This window comes from Rhincodon typus, chromosome 27 (genome assembly GCF_021869965.1).
Source record: "Rhincodon typus isolate 14 chromosome 27, sRhiTyp1.1, whole genome shotgun sequence".
Taxonomy (NCBI): domain Eukaryota; kingdom Metazoa; phylum Chordata; class Chondrichthyes; order Orectolobiformes; family Rhincodontidae; genus Rhincodon; species Rhincodon typus.
Genome location: NC_063358.1, coordinates 31309305 through 31316798, shown reverse-complemented (window position 1 = coordinate 31316798; position 7494 = coordinate 31309305).

Here is a 7494-nt window from a genome sequence, read left to right as displayed (position 1 = left end):
AGACCCTAGGCCTGAAACGTCAGCCTTCCTGCTCCTCTGATGCTGCTTGGCCTGCTGTGTTCATCCAGCTCTACAACTTTCTATCAGTTACACATTGACTTGTTGAATGACAGTGGTTTGTTGCTGGACCAATTGTTGTCTTGGAACTAGTTGAACTCCTCTCTGCAGTTTCAACAGTGAGATGAGCTAACTGTGAATGATGAACACATTTTCAACACATTTTCATATCTTTTGTGCTCTTTGTGTAGTAGCTTTAGTTGTAGAATAACCATTCCCTTGAGAGTTATTCCACCTGGGCCATGTCGTTTCACCTGTGTTGGCTCTAATGTCTGTTTCTTCGACCATGTTATTTGATCTGACAAGACAATGAGATTTACACCAGGATCAAACTTATAATGAATAGGATATCGACTGACATAAGTAAGTTCTGTCAAATTTGAATCAGATGGACCACCAAATTTCCCGAGGAATGTTGGCGATATCTTTTTTAAAATTCCAGTGTCCTCTGGCACGATGATATGGTATAAAGAAGGAATGGCAGGTACACAGCTCAGATCAAACTTAAAGTTGTTGAAATTATTGAGTAGACAATTAATTTTGCAACAGGTAAAGATTTCAGGATACTTAAGAAGATCATTAGAAATTGGAGGAAGCTCTCTACAAAGCTTAGGCAATTGCCTAAGAATTAATGCGCAAACAGAGGGAAGCTTGACATGTGGGCCACAGTTGCAAGGCAAAGTTGTAAACTGCCTAATTAAAAATGCCAAAATGTGCACTCCATTTCTGACAGAACTTTTTGAAATCTTGAAACAAGCAAGACAGTTCGACATTATGTATGTCAATGCCAGCTTTATGATGTACTCCAATGAGAGTGTGAAACTGTACAGTTCATGGATAAGGCAATCACAGGGAGAAAATGTGACACAAACTTTTAAAATGAGGCCGCTCAAAGTGCTTATGTGTTAAAAAAGTTGGCATATGTTAAACAATTTACTGTTATAGTGATGCTTGATCAGTGATTTGACTACCAGTGCCAGAACATTAGAGCAATAGACTCCAGGGCACTCTATGATTTAACCTTTTGCCTTCAAGAAATACCCATTGGCCAAAGTGTTTCTTCTTTTTTCTAGAAAGTCAGACTCCGCAGAGAAATCTGTTTTATTTTCCTTTGAATAAAGAGTACCTGTTTGTTTGTGTCTGTGTTTTCGAGTTATTTAGAAGAGTGAGCATTTATATTTCTGTGTTACTGACTGTGTATATTAACCAATCATTGCCTCTTGACGAAATACATTTTAGTTTAATAGTCAACCCATAATTTTGTTCATTAAGAAGTCTGGTTGATAGTTCTTTTTTGTTTAAAATCTGATTTAGATAAATTGTTTAATTTGTCTTTGTGGTTACTGGAAAAATTATGTTGTGAATTGTGGAATTATGAGACGAGAGTAAAAGTGCACTCCTCCAGCCTCAGTAATTACACTACTCCAAAAGATGTTTCAATTTCTTGTCAAGAGATTTTGCCACAAATGGTAAAAGGAAAAGCAAGATGTTGACACATGGAGCAAAAAAAAACAATTTTGCTCAAAGTAAAATTGAATGAAATCTTCCAGGTGTCTAATTTGTCATTGAAATCCAGAATAATGGATTCATAGCCAACTGTATGATAATATATGGTTCATTATTATTGACACAGATTTTCCTTAGCAATCCATGATATACTGTACATTACAAGTTTAGCCATTTAGTGTGTTCAAGACTTTCCTATATTTCTAATCCGCATGCTGTCTGGTCTAGTGAGAACAGCAATAGACCAGAAATTGTGTGGCCTGCCATGCACCAAGATCTCACTCTGGAAATTTTTCACCTGCTTGTTTATTTCCAACTAAGGTATAGGAGCTATGGTGGCAAATGTCATCAACACTGATACCTTGGCCAGTAAAACAGTGCTGTGGGAGTTCTATGCAATGTTACTCTGATATGCCTCATCAGTCACTGAGCTCTGCTTGACGATCTCAAGTGCAAACAATGTGAACTGCTCATTGAGCTGGAAATACTCAGCGTCTCTCAACAGACTCTCCTTCACTAAGAGGCAGTTTGGCAAAACCAGCCTGTTTGCCTTTGACATATTTAAAGCATTTTCTGGAAGAGAAATCCATCCTGGTCTATGAAAGGAAGACTAGTATTGTCCCGCTGGAAACCGCCTTGATATCTGAAGGCTAACCAGGGCATCACAAGTTTCCATATTTATATATAAGTTCTAAGATGTGACTTTGATAAATTTTTCAACTTGTGAGGTGGACTTGAGAAGGTTACTAAGAGTAACTACTTTCAGGGAGTAAGCAACCAGGTGGCAACGGAAGTATTATGTTGGGACATGTGTGCAATATGAATTAAGAAAACACATTATTTAAAAGGCATGAATCTTTTAAAGGTTTTTCCTTTAGACAGAAGTTTGCATTCTCAAACAAAGAATGTCATTGCCATGCTGTACAGCAAGCAATTAGATAGCAAACAGCATATTGACCTTAATGCAAAGTTTTTGGAATTCACAGACTGTCTTTTCATTTCTATAAGCTGCTGGCAGATGTACATGCTAATAGAATGCACTGTTATTAATTACGACAATACTTTGTCAGTAAGCTCTTGTCTGAATTTCGTGAAATTAACAATGCAAATCAGTTAGCCATAATTCCCTCTTTTGCATTATTCAAGGGGTCCCTGCATTTTGGGCATAATTGAAATCTAGATTATTATCTCAATTTGCTGTCATTTCTATTTTTTGTGTTTTAAATGTTACTGTAAAGAAAATGAGAATATTAGTTCAGGAATTAAGATGTTAGATTTAAAACTGAATCTATGCTGTATGAGAATTTGAAATTTCAGCAGGAGCAAGTTCCCAGATCATGTTACAGATCCAGGGAGGTGTGAGGCATTCTTTACCGCCATTCCTCGTCTTGCACTTATGAGTTTCTTTACTCTAAATTACACCTCTTGAAAGAAGCAGATAATGTAATCCTCAAAAATCCTTTGCTATAAGATATATGCAATGAGCACTGACAGCTGCAAAGATGCATACAATTTCTTATAAAACCAACACGTGAAAGCATACAGATAAACGGACATAGATCCATCACCTTGTGTGACACAAAAGTGGGTTGGTTTGAAATAGAGTTCCCCGTAAAAGTTAGTCAAAGACACACTAAACTATTTAGAAATTGGATAGTGAGTATAATCTTTGTCACATTTTCATTAGAATTCTTTGAATATCCAATTGTTTTTTCAGGTGGTTTTGAACATTGCATATAATTTTTAAGTAGAAGTGACAGGTTATAACTAACTTGTTGCCATAAATTTTATGGTATCGTCGTCCTTAATATGATGAAACCCAAATTGGTTCTTATAATAAATAGTCATAAGCATGTGTTTAAATGAAGTCTCACACGTAAACCTTCAAAAACTGCACATAGATAACCATATCCTAGGATTCTCAATTTTTTGTGCTTAGTCAAGCCATTTCTCCTCTAACATACCCATAAATATATCCCATCCTGAAATGATTTTGCTAATCAGAAAAGCATTTAATGGCAGAACCCAGTCAAAGCTACTGAAGCTGGATAAATTCCATTCATCATCTAGATTTTCTCTTACTTGGAGTTTTAAGGTAGTGATAAATTATACCTTGCCAGGAGGTAAAGACAACAGAACAATTGACATTACAGACAGTATTGCCTCAAAGTTAGGCACAATGGATAAAGATAGAGGTTTGTTTGGTTCTAAGAGTATTGCATGTCTTGATTTTCAAGATGGTTCTAATAGTTTTCTGCTCCTTTATTGAAACAATTTGATACATCTTTATGTTCTGCCCAACAACTATTCGAATTGATATTGATAATCTCCAATACCTGTGGAAAACAGGTTATCTTTTCGAACTTGAGAAATGCTAATAAAATAACATATGAAATGCAACAGTCTTTGGCTTGTATGATAGTGAGCAATGCTGACACTGTGCTTCTGTTAATTTACAAGTCTCTTTTATTAAACAGCATTGTATATTTGGAAAAATAAATCGGGTCAAGCAGTGGGCTGTTGTAATTCATAATCTGGAAAACTGCCAAAATGTGCCCACTGCAAGACATATTTTTATTGTGAGAGTCTAATTGAATTTTTGTAAAAATAATTTTTTTTTTATTGAATGCACCGGGGCATTTACAATGGATAATGCAATTTATTAGATTAATATAAATGTATGATGAGTACATTACAATTTTAAATTTTGAAGTTGAGTTTATCTAAGAAAGGACTGGTCATTTGCAAACTCAAGAGATTTGGGGGAAAGAATATGAGAAGTCACCTCTTAAGGAGTTTGTCCAATAGCGTTATGCAGATATTGAAGCAACTCTGTAACTTCACCTTGAAGATATGTTACTGACTTTGTTCCATATTAATTAACAACTTTTGACATTTACGTCACATCTTTAAAGTAAAAAAAAATTACAAGGCTATGAGACATAGCCAGACACAAACAGACACTAAGATAAATCAGAAGATGTTAGAATGGATAACCAACAGCTTAATCTTTCATAGATTTTAAGAAGAATCTTAAAGGTGAATGCAGAGGGTTTAGAAGGGAATTCAAAGACATGGAGCCCAAATGACTGATGATAGAGTCACCAACTAAACAACAAAGGGAGCAGAGATCTATGAGACCAGATTTGGAAAACAAATGGACCTACAGGGCCTTAGGGATGGCAATTGTAGAGAGGGGGAGATGACAGAAAAGGAGGGGAGAAACCATAAATTGATTTAATTACAGGGAGAGAATTGGGTGACTGGTCGCCAATATAAATTAATAAAGACAACAGCAGAGTGATCAATAAATCTGAATGTACTGATATCTTCTTGTTATCTGTTTGCCCATTGAAATCAGAAAATTATAGGTAGGTCACAGCTCCTCTGATCAAATTGCATACTGCCAGGAGCAGAACTTACAGTTTGAAATTATTAACTTTGTTTACAAGCTTTAATGCTGTAAATAACTACCTTTTAGAAGACTGTGCAAAGCATTCATGTTTAGCCATTGATTCCAAAATTAGGTTTGAGTTTATAGAATTTTTTTGTATTCGTTCGATATTGGCTTCGCTAGAAAGGTCATCCTTAATTGCCGAGAGGACAGTTAACAGTCAACCACATTACTGTGGGTCTGGAACCACATGTAGGACAGACCTTGTGAGGATGGCTGTTTCTTTCCCTAAAGGACATTAATGAGCCAGATGGGTATTTTTCCAACAATCATTGTGAGACTCTGAATTTCAGATTTTTAATTGAATCCAAATTCCATTATCTGCCACAGCGGGATTCAAATCCAGGTCACCCAAAACATCAGCTTTCCTGCTCCTCCGATGCTGCTTGGCCTGCTATGTTCATCCAGCTCTACACCTTGTTATCTCACGGTCAAGCACAACTTGGGTTATTGTTTTTCCTAAGGCTTCTGGTCTGTCTGTAGTCATGGCTTTCCTTCTAAAGTTTGTCTCCCATTCAGCCTATAATCTCTCAATCCCTAGCCTTTTACCCTATCCAGATGAAACTCCACACAAGATTCCAGAGCAATATAGCACCTTATCTTCCTTGGTGACATCCTGCAACTCTTCACACTAGGGGTACTGGTGATAATGGAGCTAATCTGTTCTGGTAGTGTCCATGGGAGAGGTGACTTGGATCAGGAGACAGGCCTTTCATCAAAACGTAGGGATGATTACCTGAGGGACTGCATTGCTCCTGACTGTTCACCTGTTCTTTCTCTTTTTGGTGCAAGTGAACCTGTTATGGCTCCATATCTTGTCTTTCAATCCCAAACCTGTCTAGACCTTCAAGCTTGATCAAGCGATTTCCTGTATTTACTATTCATTCCATTTTTTAAAAATCATTTTCCTTGGGCAGTATTTCCAAGTTTCTTGAAATGTTCATAAATCTCCAAGAACGGTCTATCAATCTCTGATACTGTTGTAGTGATACAAGAGATAGGTACGTTAACATTTGGGTTTCAGACTTATGAATATATGTATTTTCCTGTGTTCTGTTCTCATCATATTTGTGTCCCTAGCCATTGCCATGCCAATGGACATAATGCTGGATCTCTAGAGATGAATCAAATTTTTAATTCCAGCAAAATAAAAATAAAATACTGCAGATGCCACAAATCTGGGGAAAAATATGAAGCAGAAAGTGCTGGAGAAAGTCGGCAGCATCTGTTGAGAGAGAAACAAAATTAATATTTCAAGTTATGACTCTTCTTTGGAGTTCATTTATATTTTTCTTTTAATTCTAATGGGTTTTCAAAAAAAGCACTGCTACAGGTGAATGAATGATGTTCATAGAATTTCAGTGGGTATGTGGAGAGGGAGAGAGAGAGAAATATTGGCATTTCATTCAATAAAATGTATTAAGGAAGATGCAAATGGATTGATTTAAAAGCTAGCAATGCATTACAAACTGAGCTCTGATCTCGTAGGAGTTATCTCAATCTGTGAATATATTGGGAGAAAAGACAACAGCCTGGGCAAGAAACACATTTTATATCCCTTTCAAGAATACATAAGAACAGGGGTTGAATGCCAGTTGAACTGGTTTGGGCGTTCTAAAAGAAGGAAGTGTGGTGGTGAGCTGAGGTACTGGTGTCCACTAGCTTAGGTTTGAGTGCTAGTGTGTGCTGCAAAAGTTACAGTTCAAGAACCACCCAAACAATGCAAATAAAGGACTGTTTATTCTAGAAGCCAGCTAGCAAACAAGCCGGTCAAAAGGAAATAGATCTTGTAAAGCGAAGATTCCTGAAATCTACTGCTGAACTATCAACATTCCATGACACACACTTCCCTATTGCTCTATAGAGGCTGACCATATATACATGTTTAGGTTTTTTTGACTCACGTCTCATTTCTAATCTGTGATTTGGGTATTGTGTCATTAATACTTCTCACTTTTTTTCACAAGTAAACTCATTCTTTTATTAACTTAAGAAATCTGGCTACATTGGCTTCTTTTAAAACAGAAATTCATTTGGTCTGGGAGAAGCACATTCTAAGGTAGGGAATGCTTTGCAAATTAATCTTGTTGCAACCATCTAAAGGGATGGTTGAGTAAAGAAGGGGAGCTAGTTCATCCCTCTTCACCTGGGAGCTTTACAATTTGAGGTAACCCGTTTGGAACAGTAATAACTTGGGGAATCTCACCCAAGACCTGATCATAACACGATGAACTGTGCTTCTGCAGTCAAAGTTGTTTTCTGTTAACTGTGTTCTGTGACTTCTATTATAAGAATTAGTCTGAGCTTTCTAGAGGGTCTGGCACAGGGGTGTCAAATGACAAGAATTTGGAGATGGGATTAAATGTGGCCTACAGCAGGACTCACAATAAGCAGCATTTTACAGCAATCAATTTCTTCAGCAAGCAGTGAGAATATCATCATCACATTCCTGTCTTGAGTTTTCTAAATGGTAAACA